Source organism: Cetorhinus maximus, chromosome 11, assembly GCF_964194155.1.
Source record: "Cetorhinus maximus chromosome 11, sCetMax3.hap1.1, whole genome shotgun sequence".
Taxonomy (NCBI): domain Eukaryota; kingdom Metazoa; phylum Chordata; class Chondrichthyes; order Lamniformes; family Cetorhinidae; genus Cetorhinus; species Cetorhinus maximus.
The window spans coordinates 23,398,836-23,414,676 of NC_135889.1; the positions used below are offsets into that span (position 1 = coordinate 23,398,836).

The following is a 15,841-nucleotide window of genomic DNA, read 5'->3' on the forward strand; positions in this document are numbered from 1 at the left end:
CTGAATAATAAACACAAGGTACCTGTAATAAGTTCCCACCCATGGTGCCATCTGCAATTCTGCTTGTAGGAGAGGGTTCAGAGTATCGATGTACTTAGCTGAGAGGCATTCCTGAATAGTTCTCCCAAGTTCATCTGCCTCATCAACAGTGGTTTTGTTCCGTAAGTTTGTCTTTTATTTTATAGATTGACATTATTTCTTACTCAATTATAAATGCACATCGTTTGACTGCATCTATCAACCCATCATACATTTTAATAATATCGCCTGTGGGCATTTTCTCTACCGTATTCACAATGTCATCCTTGTCATCATTGCTTTTATCAAGCTGATCTTGATGTAACACAATTTCTGCAATCTCCCCGTCAGTCAAAGATGCACGATGGGAGCATTGTTATCAATGTTAAACACTTGCTCAATACCCTCGGCCTCTAGCATATTCACACATTCCATTGATATACCTTTTGCAAACTCAAGGAGCTGGTTTACCAGATTATTTTTCCCTTGTTCACACTAAAACCTTCAAAGTCTTTGTCAATATTATCATCTTCAATGAACATTGTTGCAGGCCAAAGGTTGTGTCAGCCATTGGTCAAGGCATCTTTATCAACAAGGTACCAGACATTAGCAGATGCGTAAATGGGGCCTTAACTATAAACTCCTTTAGGAAGCCTTCTACCCACAGGCCTCGGTTCACAGCACCAAGCATACTTTTCAAGAAGTCTTTATGTATACATTTCACGGACCGAAGAATGCCTTGGTCCATTGGCTGAATTAATGACGTTAAGTGGTAGTGGGAGAGTAAACAGCGAAAATATTGTTCTTCACCAAGAATTCAGCAAGGGTTGTGCTGAACAATTGTCCAGGAACAACATGATTTTACAGTTTTCTTCAAGTCCAGCTACCTGGAAAGCTCACATCACTGTGCAACGTGTCTCTGGCAAATTTTCTGCCTCATCTGGGTAGCTATGTGGTCAATAATTTCTGCAGCACTGTAGCGGGAATGCAACCCAATTCCCATGTCAATACCATTTTCACTATTAAGCTCCAGCAAGCCAAAGTGGTCACAGTAAGGTCTGTTGTTTTCAGCAAAGTAGTACGCAGAGCAGAAATAATACACAGAACGGAAAACTGCACAAGTTGCCTTTAGATGAAATGCATTCAAGTTGCACAGACTTTTCCAGGAGTGTCTTCATTCACTTTTTCAGCGACACATGATGTGAGCTTTTGACAATTTTTTGACACTTGGTACAAACGCCATTCATTTGAAAGTCTCAATCCCTTGGATGTGAAAATTGACAAGCTACCAATATTTGCACACGCTTTACACCCAAGTTTTTCATCCTTATTGTCTAACCTCCTCCGCATTTCCTCTGTCCATATATCCACACAGGGATACAGGCCTGCCACTGTATCAAGCTCAGTTTCAGATGTACACTGTGTGGTCAATTTTGACTCTGATTCTGAGGCAGCTGCAGTACTGGATCTCTCCCCTCCTTCATCACTCAGTATGAGAGTACTTGAATGTTCTTTACTTTCTGCACTTTCTCAATGAAAGGAGGTTGATGCTTTTTGTTTCCCGATCATTGTGTTGCTATCAGGAGGTTTGAAGGTTTGATTGTTTTTTCCCTCAATTACGCATATAGCAGGCTCTTGGGCTTGGAGATTTTAGAAATTGTCCTGTTTCCTGTGGGCAGCTGTTAGCAATTCTGACTGAGGCCTTTCTTTCTTCAGGCTAGCAGTGAGTACTGAGTAGGCCAGTGAATTTTAGGCTGTTTTACTTTCAAAGCTATTAAGTTGCCACTTCGGGATGTTGAGAGCTGGACACCGGGTAAAAAATACAAAATGTGTAGACGCTAAACAGGCCACAATTGGTGCACAACACAGTGGTGCAGGAAACACCTCCAAGGTTTAAATCTCACCTTCAGAGATTCCTTTCCTCTGGATCTCCACATACACTCAAGCTTCACCTTCCAAGCACACTTTCAGATCTTCAGCCACGTCAAGCAGAACACCACTGCTCACAAAGGCCATCAGTAAGTAGTCACCAAACTTTAGCTGCCTCCTCAGATCTTCACGGTTTCTTTCAAGCCCACTTTGCTTCAAGTCTGCTCCCCACAGCTTTCTTTAACTTGGAGTAATTTTCTCTGCTCCTGTCATTTTTCTTGACTCAATGGGATCTATCTCTAATCCCTTTCTTTGTCCCTTACCTGGGACTTCTGGGACCTTCACTGGCTCCCTCGCTGTGTCCTGCTCCGTGGGACGCTTTCTCTATAATGACTCCACTGCTCAGGTCACCTGACTGTGGTTTCACACTGTTTGAGTTCTTTAAGCCCTTTTCTTTTGCACAGGTCTGTTTCCCGGCCCAAGGAATGATAAAACACAAACTGCACATGTGCCGGTCAGTTCCCTGGAATGGGGAAAGCAATGTTGTACCTGGAAAGGTCTGCTCCGTCCCTCAGGAGGACACAAAGCCCACATCTGCCCCAATCTGTGGAGAGCGACCATCACTCTGAGGTTGCCTGTGTGCGGGGTTATGATTGAAGACTGCCAGTAGCATCCTCCACCTGTCCCGTCGTTACTTCCCCATTGCACTATGTCCCATTGTCCTTACGGGGACTTGCAGAACAACCTGCATCTTGAATATATTCAGGTGGGTGAGGTTTGTGAAGACCCTTGCCCAATCCCTGGTCCAAGACAGCTAATATTACACTGGTGCAATGTGTGCACAAGCACAGCAGCTGAAACGATGCAAGTTTGATTTTGGAGTTGCCCTTCTCCTGGATGAGCTGAAGAGTCTCAATTACCCTGGACATCGCCATCCATGGGTAGCACTATTTGTGATCTTCGGCAACGTCAGCCGACGTGTAACTTACCAATTAAAACATAGCTGGGGGTTTTGAAATCAGAGATGCAAAGGTGGAAACTGTCGGAACTTACTGACTTTCAGCGCCGTCTTCTGACAACTGAAAACGCCAATAGAAAACAGGGGGAAGGGATAGTTACTGTGGGATGTCTTCCGGTCTTCCTTGAAGGAAGAAGTTCATTTATGTTCCTGGAGCAGCGGAAAGACCGTGCATGTGAGCAACATGCGGCGGGACTCTCCGTCCAGCATTTCCCTTGCTTCAGATTGAAGGGTAGTTTCTTTTTGCTACATCGAGCTTTTGTTTATAATTCTTTCAAAATTCCCGACTTAACAATTGTCCAGTTTCACTTTCCCTTCACTTAAATAACTGATTTCACACTAGGAAGCGTTAACGTTCAAGAATAATTCACGAATATATATAAAAAAACTAAACTTACTTGTGCGTAGTATTTCCCAGCGACAATTTCGATTTCCCCCTGAGTTCAGACTCGGCGAGTGACTGACACGAAGCTCCAGTGATCGGAGCTCTCCGCGCACACAGCTCGACAGAATGACAAACCACTTACAGTATAGACACGCCCAGCTCTCCAACCCCAGCCAAGTGGGATGGACTTACTGAGCCGACCTCGCAGATAGGACAACAGTTGGTGCTTGTTTTTTGGAGTTTGGATCGGGAGGGTGGGATTCGTACCCAGTCGCTGATTGTTTTCCCAAGGTGTCAGGAAGGGTTGAGCAAACCCTGGGCAGCCATTACGCCTTATGTAACAAATAGACATCACAACGCACACTGGCCCAGGACAAAACATTGTTCCCTCCCTAGCCCAAGAGATCTCAAAACCTTAAATCAATAGTCCTTATTTAATATTAGTAAACCACTTAAGTTTTATGGTTTGGAAATGATAACTATTTGAAACGTCAAAAGGTGATACGACTCATTAGAACACCTAATGTACTGTACCAGACAGGGGTAGAATGCAAGTTTACACCAACTCTGATGCTTTACATCATATCAACAATTTCCTGTTTCCTGGCCCCCAACCGTCTCCTCTTCACCATGGATGTCCAAACCCTCTATGCTGCCATCACCCACCAAGATGGTCTGAGGGCACCCAGACCTCCCTGTCGCTTGCCATTTCAACACACCACCCTGCTCTCATGCCCACATGCCTGTCCTTGGCCTGCTCCAATGTTCCAGTGAAGCTCAACGCAAACTGGAGGAACAGAACCTCATCTTCCGATTATGCACTTTACAGTCTTCCAGACTTAATATTGAGTTCAACAATTTCAGATCATGAGCTCTCTCCTCCATCCTCACCCCCTTACTGATCCCCCTTTTTCCAATAATTTATAATTTTTTTTTACAACTATATTTTTTCTTTTCCCTCCTATTTTTAAATTTATGTCGATCTATTGTTTCATCTCCACCTTTTAGCCCATTTCGATCCCTTCCCCCCACCCCACCCGCACTAGGGCCATCTGCCACTAGCTTGCTTCCCTTAATGTCCCCATTAGCACATCCTTTAGATAATATCACCACCGTCAACACCCCTTTGTCCTTTTGTCTATTACATCTTTGGCAATCTCTTCTTGGCCTCCACCTATCACTGGCCCCCTATCGAGCTCTCCTGTCCCACCCCCTTCTACCAGCTTATATTTCATCTCATTTCTATATGTCTTAGTTCTGATGAAGGGTCATACGAAATCGAAACATCAGCTGTATCCCTCTCCGCAGATGCTATCAGACCTGCTGAGTTTTTCCAGGTATTTTTGTTTTTGGTCTGAGGGCTCTCTGCTTCTTCCTTGAACAGAGGCCCGAACAATTCCCATCCACCCACCACTCTCCTCCGTCTGGCTAAACTTGTTCTCTCACTGAACAATTTCTACTTAAACTCATCTCACTTTCTCCAAATAAAAGGTATGGCTATGGGTACCCACATGGGCCCCAGTTATGCCTGTCTTCTTTATGTGGAACATTCCTTGTTCCAGTCCTACTCAGGCCCCCTCCCACAACTCTTTCTCCGGTACATCGATGACTGCTTTGGACCTGGAAAAATTTATTAATTTTGCTTCCAATTTCTACCCCTCCATCACTTTCACATGGTCCATCACTGACACTTCCCTTCCCTACCTTGACCTCTCTGTCTCAATTTCTGATGATAGACTGTCCAGCAATATTCATTACAAGCCCCCGACTCCCACAGCTACCTCAACTACAGCTCCTCACACCTCGCTTCCTGTATGGACTCCATCCCGTTCTCTCAGTTCCTTCGCCTCTGTCACATCTGTTCCGATTATGCCACTGTCCAAAATAGTGCTTCTGACATGTCTTTCTTCTTCCTTAACCAAGGTTTCCCACCCACGGTGGTTGACAGGGCCCTCAGCCATGTCCAACTCATCTCCCGCGCCTCTGCCCTCACACCTTCCTCTCCCTCCCAGAACCATGATAGAGTCCCCCTTGTCCTCACTTTTCACCCCACCAAGCCTCAGCATTTAAAGGATTATCCTCCACCGTTTCCGCCAACTCTAGCATGATGCCACCATCGAACACATCTTCCCTTCACCCCCACTGTTGGCATTCCACAGGGACCTTTCACCCTGCGGCATCTTGGTCCACTCCTCCATCATCCCCAACACCTCAACACCCTCCCATGGCACCTTCCCATGCAATCGCAGAAGGTGCAACACCTGCCTCTTTAATCCACCCCCTCCTCATCATCCAAGGGCCCAAAGACTCCTTTCGAGTGAAGCAGCGCTTCACTTGCACTTCCCTCAATTTGGTCTACTGCATTCGCTGCTCCCAATGCAGTCTCCCCTACAATGGAGAGACCAAATGCAGACTGGGTGACCGTTTTGCGGAACACCTTCGGTCTGTCCGCAAGGATGACCCAAGCATGTCACTTGCCATTTCAACACACCACCCTGCTCTCTTGCGCACATGTCCATCCTTGGCCTGCTGCAATGTTCCAGCGAAGCTCAAAGCAAACTGGAGGAACAGCACCTCATCTTCTGATTAGGCACTTTACAGCGTTCTGGACTTAACATTGAGTTCAACAACTTCAGATCATGAACTGTCTCCTCCATCCTCATCCCCTTTTTGATCCTCTTTTCTCAAATATTTATTTTTAAATTTTTATATATATTTTTTCCCACCTATTTCTATTATATTTTTCAAATTTATTTCCATTCATTGTTTTATCCCCACCTTTTAGCCTATTTCAATCTTTTCTCCCACACCGTCCCCTCCTCCCACCCCACTCCCACTAGGACCATCTGTCACTTGCTCATCCTGCTTTCTACTCATTAGCACCATTAGCACTTCCTTTAGCCAGTAACACCACCATTAACACCTCTTCGACCTTTTGTTTATGACATCTTTTGCAATATCGCCTTTGCCTCCATCTATCACTGGCCTTCTGTCCAGCTTCACCTGTCCCACCCCGCTTAAACAGTATATATTTCACCACATTTTTATTTCCCTTTAGTTCTGAAGAAGAGTCATACGGACTCAAAAAGTTATCTCTGTCTTTCTCTCCAAAGATGCTGTCAGACCTGCTGAGTTTTTACAGCACTTTTTGTTTTTGGTCAAAGGTGGAGTACTTAGCAGAGTTTAGCCAGGGTTTACTCAACAGGAACCAAATGGAAATCTCAGCATATTGTTGCAAAGGGCAACATTTTCAAAAACCAACGGACAGGTGTCCAGCCTGCTTTCCTGCTGCGTGTTACACTGAGATTATGAAATCTCACACAGAAAGAGGCCATTTGGGCCATGGTACCTGTGTTGACATTTTGAAAGAGCTGTGCAATAAGTTCCACTCCCCAATGGACCCCACAAATTTTCCCTTTTCAAGTATTTATGCAATTACCTTTTGAGTGCTACTGTTGATTCTGTTTCAAGCAGTGCATTCCAGATCATAACTTACTGCATTAAAAAAAATCTCCTGAGATGAGGGAAGACAAAGAAGAAAAGTTGTCTTACAACTGATTTGAAGTTTGGTTCAGTTGGTTGCACTCTTGCCTGAATCAAAAGGTCATGGATTCTAAGCCCACTTCAGGTGCAGCTAAGTCATAGACCAATATCCTGATATTCTTTACTTAGCAACATCAGCAGAAGGACTGCAGCAGTTCAAGGAGAAGGCCCACTCCTGCTTGGGTGATAGGCAACAAACTTTCCACGTACCGAGAATTTTTTAAGTGACATACCTGACACTTAACACATTAATACAATGGAATAAAATTTCAAATATTGACATCCCCTCTCTTTAGAATCTCGCCAAGTGACTCATTAAAATGAGACTTTTTGTTTACTGTCTGCTGAGTCACTTGCATATCATAAAACATGGGATCTGCCAGATATCAACTTGAGGAACTTGCCAAGTCAGTAATTACTTTAATAATAAATGACCCATCAAATAAGGCTTTTTTTTACTGTATACTGAGTCACTTGTGGTGTGTAATAAAGCATGTGATCTGCCAGTCTGCAAAAACAACTGTTGCACAATAGTAATTTCAGGTAAAGACTCAGATAAATGGCAAAGTTCTCTAGAGTTCCTGCTCTCACTACCTACCATCCCCAATTCCCAGATATCTACCTGTAAACATGAACATTGCCATCATCTCAACTGCTGAAATGTTTCTCAATACCTTCCAGCTCTTAAAAAGTACTTGAAGAATAAATAACAGACTTTGCCAGGGTGGTGGTGGGGGCACGGCGGGTGGTGTGAAACTAGGGACCATAAATTTAAGATAGCCACTAAAAAATACAATTTGGAATTTAGAAGCTTCTTCAGCCAGAGCACGGTTAGATCATGGGACTTGCTACCATAAGGAGCTGTCGAGATGAATAGCATAGAGGCATTTAAGAGGAAGCTACATAAACACATGAGGGAGAAAGGAATAAAAGGATATGTTGATTGCGTTAGACGAGGCTCATTTGGAGCATATACATAGTGTTATGATCTTGGTCAAGACGAGTAACTTTTTCTTTCAAAAAATCTGAAATCTCAGTTATTTACTGAAAGAAGGAAGCCACAAGCTTAAACAAAATAATTTTTATTATACAAGAGTCAAACAAAGTAAACACCTCCCCCAGCATACTCCAAAACCCAGAATCAACATAAGTTAAACATGAATTAACAGGCAAATTGCAGTTGACTATAAACTATAAATTAAACATTAAATGGAAATATGACTTGGACAGATCTTACAAATTGGCTTGACAGTCCATCCAGTTTATATGTCATCAAACTTAATCATAAAGCCCCTCAAAACTTTGTCTTCTTCATGAAGAATTTTAGCTTCTCATCTTGGATTTAGCCTGATCCCCCACTGACAGCAGCCAACCATGTTCTGCAGGCACAGTCTTGACCAAAAATGGCACACATCTGTAGAACCTCCTCATCCCAGCTTACGACAGCCTTGATGGTGTAGATCCACCAGTGTTATCTTCAAGTAGCAGAAACAGCTGCAGCAACTGCTGCTTTACTTATTCTGAGCTTCTGGATCTAGTTTATCTTCTTCAGCCTGCTTGTACTTCGCCACTGGACTCATTATCTACTTCTGAACTCTGAAGGCCCTGTCTCCTTTTATATGGTTTCAACCTCCCCAGAAGTTTTGGTCTCCAATCTGTTTCAGCCTTAGTTTCCTTAGAAACTGGGAGGGTCAGTTTCCTTTCTCAGTTTCTCTTTTCACTTTCCCTTTTCAATTAGGGTTTGTCTCAAATATACAAGCTTTGTAGCTATGGATTCCATCACAACAGGCATGGATCAGTCAGCCTAAATGGCCTGTAAAACCTTTTACATAATATTGTGCAGCAAACATGTAAAGTTGTTGAAGTTTGATGAGGGAGGGGGTGACAAGTTTGAGTTAAGAAAATGGAAATTGTGAATGATAATTGATCAGTAGTTTCTTTATGCTTAGTCGATAAAGGCAATGCATAGTGTGGTAGTAAATCAAACAGACTATACAATCCCAGATTCAATCCCTGGCCCATACCGATTTAGTTGATCTCAGTCAAAGTTGGAGTTTTTACAATCAATTTTGATTATTCTGGACTCCCTAAGTTGACAAAAAGACCAGGGTCCCTGATTCTTACCACTGTCCAATGATGCTTCTGCAAAGTTTGATGTGTGGATGTTTGGAACATATAGGTAAGACAGTAAATGAGCAAATGTAAGTCTTCCGGGAGGAAATAGTTTGGATACAGATTAGACATATGTTCATGAAGGGGAAAAGAAGGGCATCCAAATCTACAGCTTCCTGGATACCAAAAGAAATAGAGATTGAAAGGAGGATTATGATAAAGGTAGAGAATCAAGCTCAATACCGTGGAGAATTGAAAAAGAAAAGAGGTTATAAGAGAAAAATTAGCAGGTAAAATCAAAGGGAACGTAAGTCTTTTATAAAAATATGAACAGTCAAAGTTAAAATGGGGTGGATTAGGGATTAAAGAGATCTTCTTATGGAGGCAGAGGTCATACTGAGGTACTAAATGATCAATAATGACAAGAGGTCAAGAGGATGCTGCCAATGTCACAATACAAAATGAGGTAGTAGAGAAATTGCATAGGATAAAAATAAAGGAAGTAATTAAAAGGTTGGCAATGCTCAAATAGAAAAATTACTTTGTCCAGATAGCATTCAACCTCAGTGGTTGAGGGAAGAAAGGCAGAAATTACAGAGACTCTGGCCAGTATCTTCCAATCCTCTAGATATGGAGTGATGCCAGAATAAACCAGGTAACTACAGACATTGGTGGTGGGAATACTTCTAGAGATCAAAATCTGGGACAAAATTAATTGTCACTTTGTAGAATATGGGTTGAAAGGCAGCCAAAATTCATCTATTAAATGCAAATTGTGCTGGACTATTTTATTGAGTTCTTCAATTAAATAAACAGAGAGGGTAGATGAGGGTAGTGTGGTTATGTGTATATGGAGCGTGGTGCAGAGTAACACCAACAGCACGGGTTCAATCCCTGTACCAGCTGAGATAGTTCTTGGGGCCTATCTCCTCAGCTTGCCCTATCATGATATTATGACATAAGCAATTCTAGAAACAATTATTCGGGATAGAATGAATAGTCACCTGGAAAAATTTGGATTGATTCGGAAGAGCCGGCATGGATTTGTTAAAGGAAAGCCGTGTCTAACTAATCTGCTGGAGTTTTTTGAAGAGATATCAGAGATGGTTGATGAGGGCAAGGCCGTTGATGTGGTGGACACTAATAACATACCAGAAATGTTGGGGAACACAGGGTTTAGTGAGAGGGAGGAACTGAAAGAAATCAGTATTAGTAGGTAAATGATGTTGGGGAAATTGATGGGATTGAAGGCCGATAAATCCCCGGGGCCTGATAATCTACATCCCAGAGTACTTAAAGAAATGGCCCTAGAAATAGTGGATGCATTGGTGGTCATCTTCTGAGATTCTATAGACTCTGGAACAATTCCTACAGATTGGAGGGTAGCTAATGTAACCCCACTATTTAAAAAGGGAGGCAGAGAGAAAACAGGGAATTATAGACCTGTCAGCCTGATGTTGATAGTGGGGAAAATTCTAGAGTCCATTATAAAAGATTTAATAGCTGAGTACGTGGAAAACAGTGGCAGAATCGGACAGAGTCAGCATGGATTTACGAAAGGGAAATCATGCTTGACAAATGTACTGGAATTTTTTGAGGATGTAAATAGTAGAGTTGATGAGGGGGATCCAGCAGATGTGGTTTATTTGGACTTTCAGAAGGCTTTCGACAAAGTCCCACATAAGAGATTGGCGTGTAAAGTTAAAGTGCATGGGATTGGGGGTAGTGTATTGAGATGGATAGAAACCTGGTTGGCAGACAGGAAACAAAGAGTAGGAATAAACGGGTCTTTTTCTGAATGGCAGGCAGTGACTAGTGGGGTACCGCAGGGATCTGTGCTGGGACCCCAGTTATTCGCAATATATACATTAATGATTTAGATGAGGGAATTAAATGTAATATCTCCAAATTTGCAGATGACACCAAGCTGGGTGGGAGGGTGAGCTATGAGGAGGATGCAGAGATGCTTCAGTGTGATTTGGACAAGCTGAGTGAGTGGGCAAATGCATGGTAGATGCAGTATAATGTGGATAAATGTGAGGTTATCCATTTTAGTAGCAAAAACAGGAAGGCAGATTATTATCTGAATGGCTATAAATTGAGAGAGGGGAATGTGCAATGAGCCCTGGGTGTCCTTGTACACCAGTCGCTGAAGGTAAGCATGCAGGTGCAGTAGGCGGTAAAGAAGGCAAATGGTATGTTGGCCTTCATAGCCAGAGGATTTGAGTACAGGAACAGGGATGTCTTGCTGCAATTGTACAGGGCCTTGGTGAGACCACACCTGGAATATTGTGTGCAGTTTTGGTCTCCTTATCTGAGGATGGATGTACTTGCTATAGAGGGAGTGCAGCAAAGGTTTACCAGACTGATTCCTGGGATGGCAGGACTGACATATGAGGAGACATTGAGTCGATTAGGATTATATTCACTGGAGTTCAGAAGAATGAAGGGGAATCTCATAGAAACCTATAAAATTCTAACAGGACAAGACAGAGTAGATACAGGAAGGATGTTCCCAATGGTGACAGAACCAGGGGTCACAGTCTGAAGGTATGGGATAGACCATTCAGGACTGAGATGAGGAGAAATTTCTTCACCCAGAGAGTGGTGAGCCTGTGGAATTTGTTACCACAGAAAGTAGTTGAGACCAAAACATTTTATGTTTTCAAGAAGGAGTTAGATATAGCTCTTGGGGCGAAAGACATCAAAGGGTATGGGGAGAAAGCAGGAGCAGGCTATTGAGTTAGATGATCAGCCATGATCATAATGAATGGCAGAGCAGGCTCGAAGGGCCAAATGGCCTACTCCTGTTCCTAGTTTCTATGTTTCTACATAAGTCATTAAAGGTGGCAGGACAGGTAAGAGAGAGCTGTTTCTAAAGCAAACAGTATTCTAGGCTTCATTAATAGGGGCTTAGAGTACAAGAACGGTTATGATCAACTTATATAAGACACTGGTAGAACCTCAGCTAGAGTATTGTGCACAGCTCTGGGCGCCACACTATTGGAAGGATGTGAACGTATTAGAGAGAGTGCAGAAGAGGTTTATGAGAATGGTTCCAAGGATGAAACGCTTCAGTTATGAGGAAAGATTGGAGAACTTGGGACTGTTTTCCTTGGAGAGGAGAAGGCTGAGAGGAGACTTGATAGAAGTTATCAAAATAATGAGGGGCCTGGACATGATAGATAGGGAGAAACTGTTCCTGCTTGTAAATGGATTGAGAACTAGAGGGCACTGTTTTAATGTGTTTTGCGAAAGAAGCAAATGCGAGGTGAGAAAAAACTTTTTCACACAGTGAGTAGTTAGGAATGCACTGCTTGGAAGGGTGGTGGAAACAGGTTCAATTGAGGCAATCAATTGGATGATAACCTAAATAGAAACAATGTGCAGGGTTAAGGGGAAAAGGCAGGAGATTGGTACTAAGTTAAAATGCTCAGAGAGCCGGTGCAGACACAATAGGCTGAATGGCCTCCTTCTACACCGTAACGATTCTGTGATTAGTAATCCTTGTACAATGAGGGCGCTACACACACAGAGGGCAATTTGATAATGTGCCACATAATTGATTTGTTAGCAAAATGAAAGCACATGGGATGTAAGGGAAATGGCAGCATGGATAAAAAATTGTCTAGGTGTCAGAAAGTAGACAGTAGGGGTGAACTTTTTTTTACACTGTAGGGAGGTATATCTTGGTATTCCTAGGAGTCAGTGTCAGGACAACTGCTCTTTTTGATATATATTGAAGACCTGAACTTTAATATATAGGGCAATAATTTCAATGTTTGCAGATGACAATATACTTGGGAATGTAGTATACAGTGAGGAGGATAGTTGTTAAACTTCTGATAACCAGATGATAAAGTAGGAAACCAGACACCAATCTTTTACTTGACATTAAACTTATGTACAGAATGCAACATTACAAACAGCTGCTTCTTCCCGAGCCTATACCCAGCGTACCAGAAGTCTCTCTCTATATGTGCTCAATCAATCTACGCCTTCCACCTGTATATTGTTAACCTTAATAATACAATTAACATTTCAATAACATAGGAGCATACTTCAGGAGGCATAGACAGGATGGTGAATTGGGCAGATATGGCAGATTACTTTTAATGCAGGGAAGTATAAAGTGATACATTTAGAAATGAAGAATGAGGCGTGGCAATATAAACTAAATGGTACAATGTTAATGAAATGTAACAGGGAGACTTGGGAGTGTTTCACAGATTTGTTACAGCGCACAAGGAGGCCATTTGGACCATTGTGTCTGCACCTGCTCTCTGAGTGAGCATTTCATCTAGTGCCATTCTCCTGCCTTCTCCCCATACCCCTGCACCTTGTTTCTTTTCAAATAATCATCTAATTCCCTCTTGAATGCCTCGATTGAACCTGCCTCTGCCACACAATCAGGCAGTGCATTCCAGACCCTAACAACTCGCTGTGTGAAAAAGCTTTATCTTGTATCGCTTTTGCTTCTCTTACCAATTCCCTTAAATCGGTAGCCTCTGGTTCTCGATCCTTCCACCAATGGGAACAGTTTCTCCTTATTACCCTGTCTAGGTTCCCATGATTTTGAATACTTCCATCAAATCTCTTTCTTTCCTCTTTCTTCCAAGCCTTCTTTCCTCCAAGGAAAAGAATCCCAACTTCTCCAATCTAGCTTCATAACTGAAGTTTCTCATCCCTTGAATCATTCTCGTAAGCCTCTTTTGCACTGTCTCTAGTACTTTCACATGCTTCCTAAAATGCGGTGTCCAGAACTGTTTGCAGTCGTCCAGCTGAGATCTTGCTAGTGCCTTATACAAGCTGAACATAACTTCCTTGTCTTGTACTCTATGCTGCTATTGGGGAGGGGATGGCGTAGTGGTATCATAGCTGGACTAGTAATCCATGGATCCAGGGTAATGCTCTGGGGACCCGGGTTCAAATCTCGCCATGACAGATGGTGGAATTTGAATTCAATAAAAATCTGGAATCAAAGTCTAAAGATGATCATGGAACCATTGTTGATTGTTGTAAAAACCCATCTGGTTCATTAATGCCCTTCAAGGACGGAAGGACTTACCTGGTCTGGCCTACACATGACTCAAGACCCATAGTAATGTGGTTGACTCTTAACAGCCCTCCGAAATGGCTCAGTAAGTCATTCAGTTGTAAAAAACCGCACAAAAGAGGAATGAAACCAAATGGATGACCTGGCATTGACCTAGGCACTGGAAATGACAACAGCAACCATATGTCCTGTCCCACCAACAGGGCAGACCCAGCAGAGGTGGCAGCACAGTGGTATACAGTCGGGAGGGAGTTGCCCTGGGAGTCCTCAACATTGACTCTGGATCCCATGAAGTCTCATGGACAAGGAAACCTCCTGCTGATTACCACCTACCGCCCTCCTTCAGTTGATGAATCGGTGCTTCTCCATGTTTAACACTACTTGGAGGAAGCACTGAGGATGGCAAGGGCACAAAATGTACTCTAGATGGGGGACTTCAATGTCCATCATCAAGAGTGGCTCGGTAGCACCACTACTGGCTGTGTACTAAAAGACATAGCTGCTAGACTGGGTCTGCGGCAGGTGGTGAGGGGTCCAACAAGAGGGAAAAACATACTTGACCTCAACCCCACCAACCTGCCTGTCGCAGATGCATCTGTCCATGACAATATAGGCAGGAGTGACCGCCGCACAGTCATTGTGGAGATGAAGTCCTGCCTTCACATCAAGGATACCCTCTATCATGTTATGTGGCACTACCACAATGCTAAATGGGATAGATTTCGAACAGATCTAGCAACTCCATGAGGCACTGTGGGCCATCAGCAGCAGCAGAATTGTACTCGAACACAATCTGTAACCTCATGACCTGGCGCATCCCCCACTCTACCATTGCCATCAAGCCAGGGGATCAACCCTGGTTCAGTGAAGAGTGCAGGAGGGCATGCCAGGAGCAGCACCAGGCATACCTAAAAATGAGGTGTCAACCTGGTGAAGCTATAACACAGGACTACTTGCATGTCAAACAACATAAGCAGCGTAAGTGATAGACAGGGCTAACCAATCCCACAACCAACAGATCACACCTAAGCTCTGCAGTCCTGTCACATCCAGTCGTGAACGGTGGTGGACAATTAAACAACTCACTGGAGGAAGTGGCTCCACAAATATCTCCATCCTTAATGATGGAGGAGCCCAGTACATCAGTGCAAAAGATAAGGCTGAAGCATTTGCTACAATCTTCAGCCAGAAGTGTTGAGTGGATGATCCATCTTGGCCTCCTCCTGAGGACTCCAGAATCACAGATGCCAGTCTTCAGCCAATTTGATTCATTCCACGTGATATCAAGAAATAGTAGAAGGCACTGGATACTGCAAAGGCTATGGGCCCTGACAATATTCCGGCAATAGTACTGAAGACTTGTGCTCCAGAACTTACCACACCCCTAGCCAAGCTGTTCCAGTACAGCTACAACACTGGCATCTACCTGGTTATGTGGAAAATTGCCCATGAATGTCCTGTACACAAAAAGCAGAACAAATCCAACCCGGCCAATTACCGCCCCATCAGCCTACTCTCCATCATCAGTAAAGTAATGGAAGAGGTCATCAACAGTGCTATCAAGCGGCACTTACTTAGCAATAACCTGCTCACTGACGCCCAGTTTGGGTTCCGCCAGGGCCATTCAGCTCCTGACCTCATTACAGCCTTGGTTCAAACATGGACAAAAGAGCTGAACTCTCAAGGTGAGGTGAGAGTGACTGCCCTTGACATCAAGGTCGCAATTGACCAAATGTGGTATCAAGGAACCCTAGCAAAACTGGAGTCAATGGGAATCAGGGGGAAAACTCTCCACTGGTTGGCATCATAGCTAGCACAAAGGAAGATGGTTGTGGTTGTT

At 43.4% G+C, this 15,841-nt stretch overlaps 2 protein-coding genes across 3 annotated transcripts in view; one reads left to right on the plus strand and one right to left on the minus strand.

Moving 5' to 3' along the window:
* Positions 1 to 3,413, minus strand: part of LOC144686433 (caspase-8-like) — a 53,940-nt gene extending 50,527 nt beyond the window's left edge. Inside the window, exon 1 of one of the 2 annotated variants that reach the window (XM_078551635.1) lies at positions 3,304 to 3,398. The gene's annotated coding sequence lies outside the window, so the exon portion shown is untranslated. Of the gene's footprint in view, positions 1 to 3,303 lie in introns of both variants that reach the window. The other variant, XM_078551634.1, reaches the window with a different exon arrangement.
* c11h21orf58 (chromosome 11 C21orf58 homolog) overlaps positions 1 to 15,841 on the plus strand; it is a 265,111-nt gene that overhangs the window by 132,864 nt on the left and 116,406 nt on the right. The window lies entirely within an intron of this gene.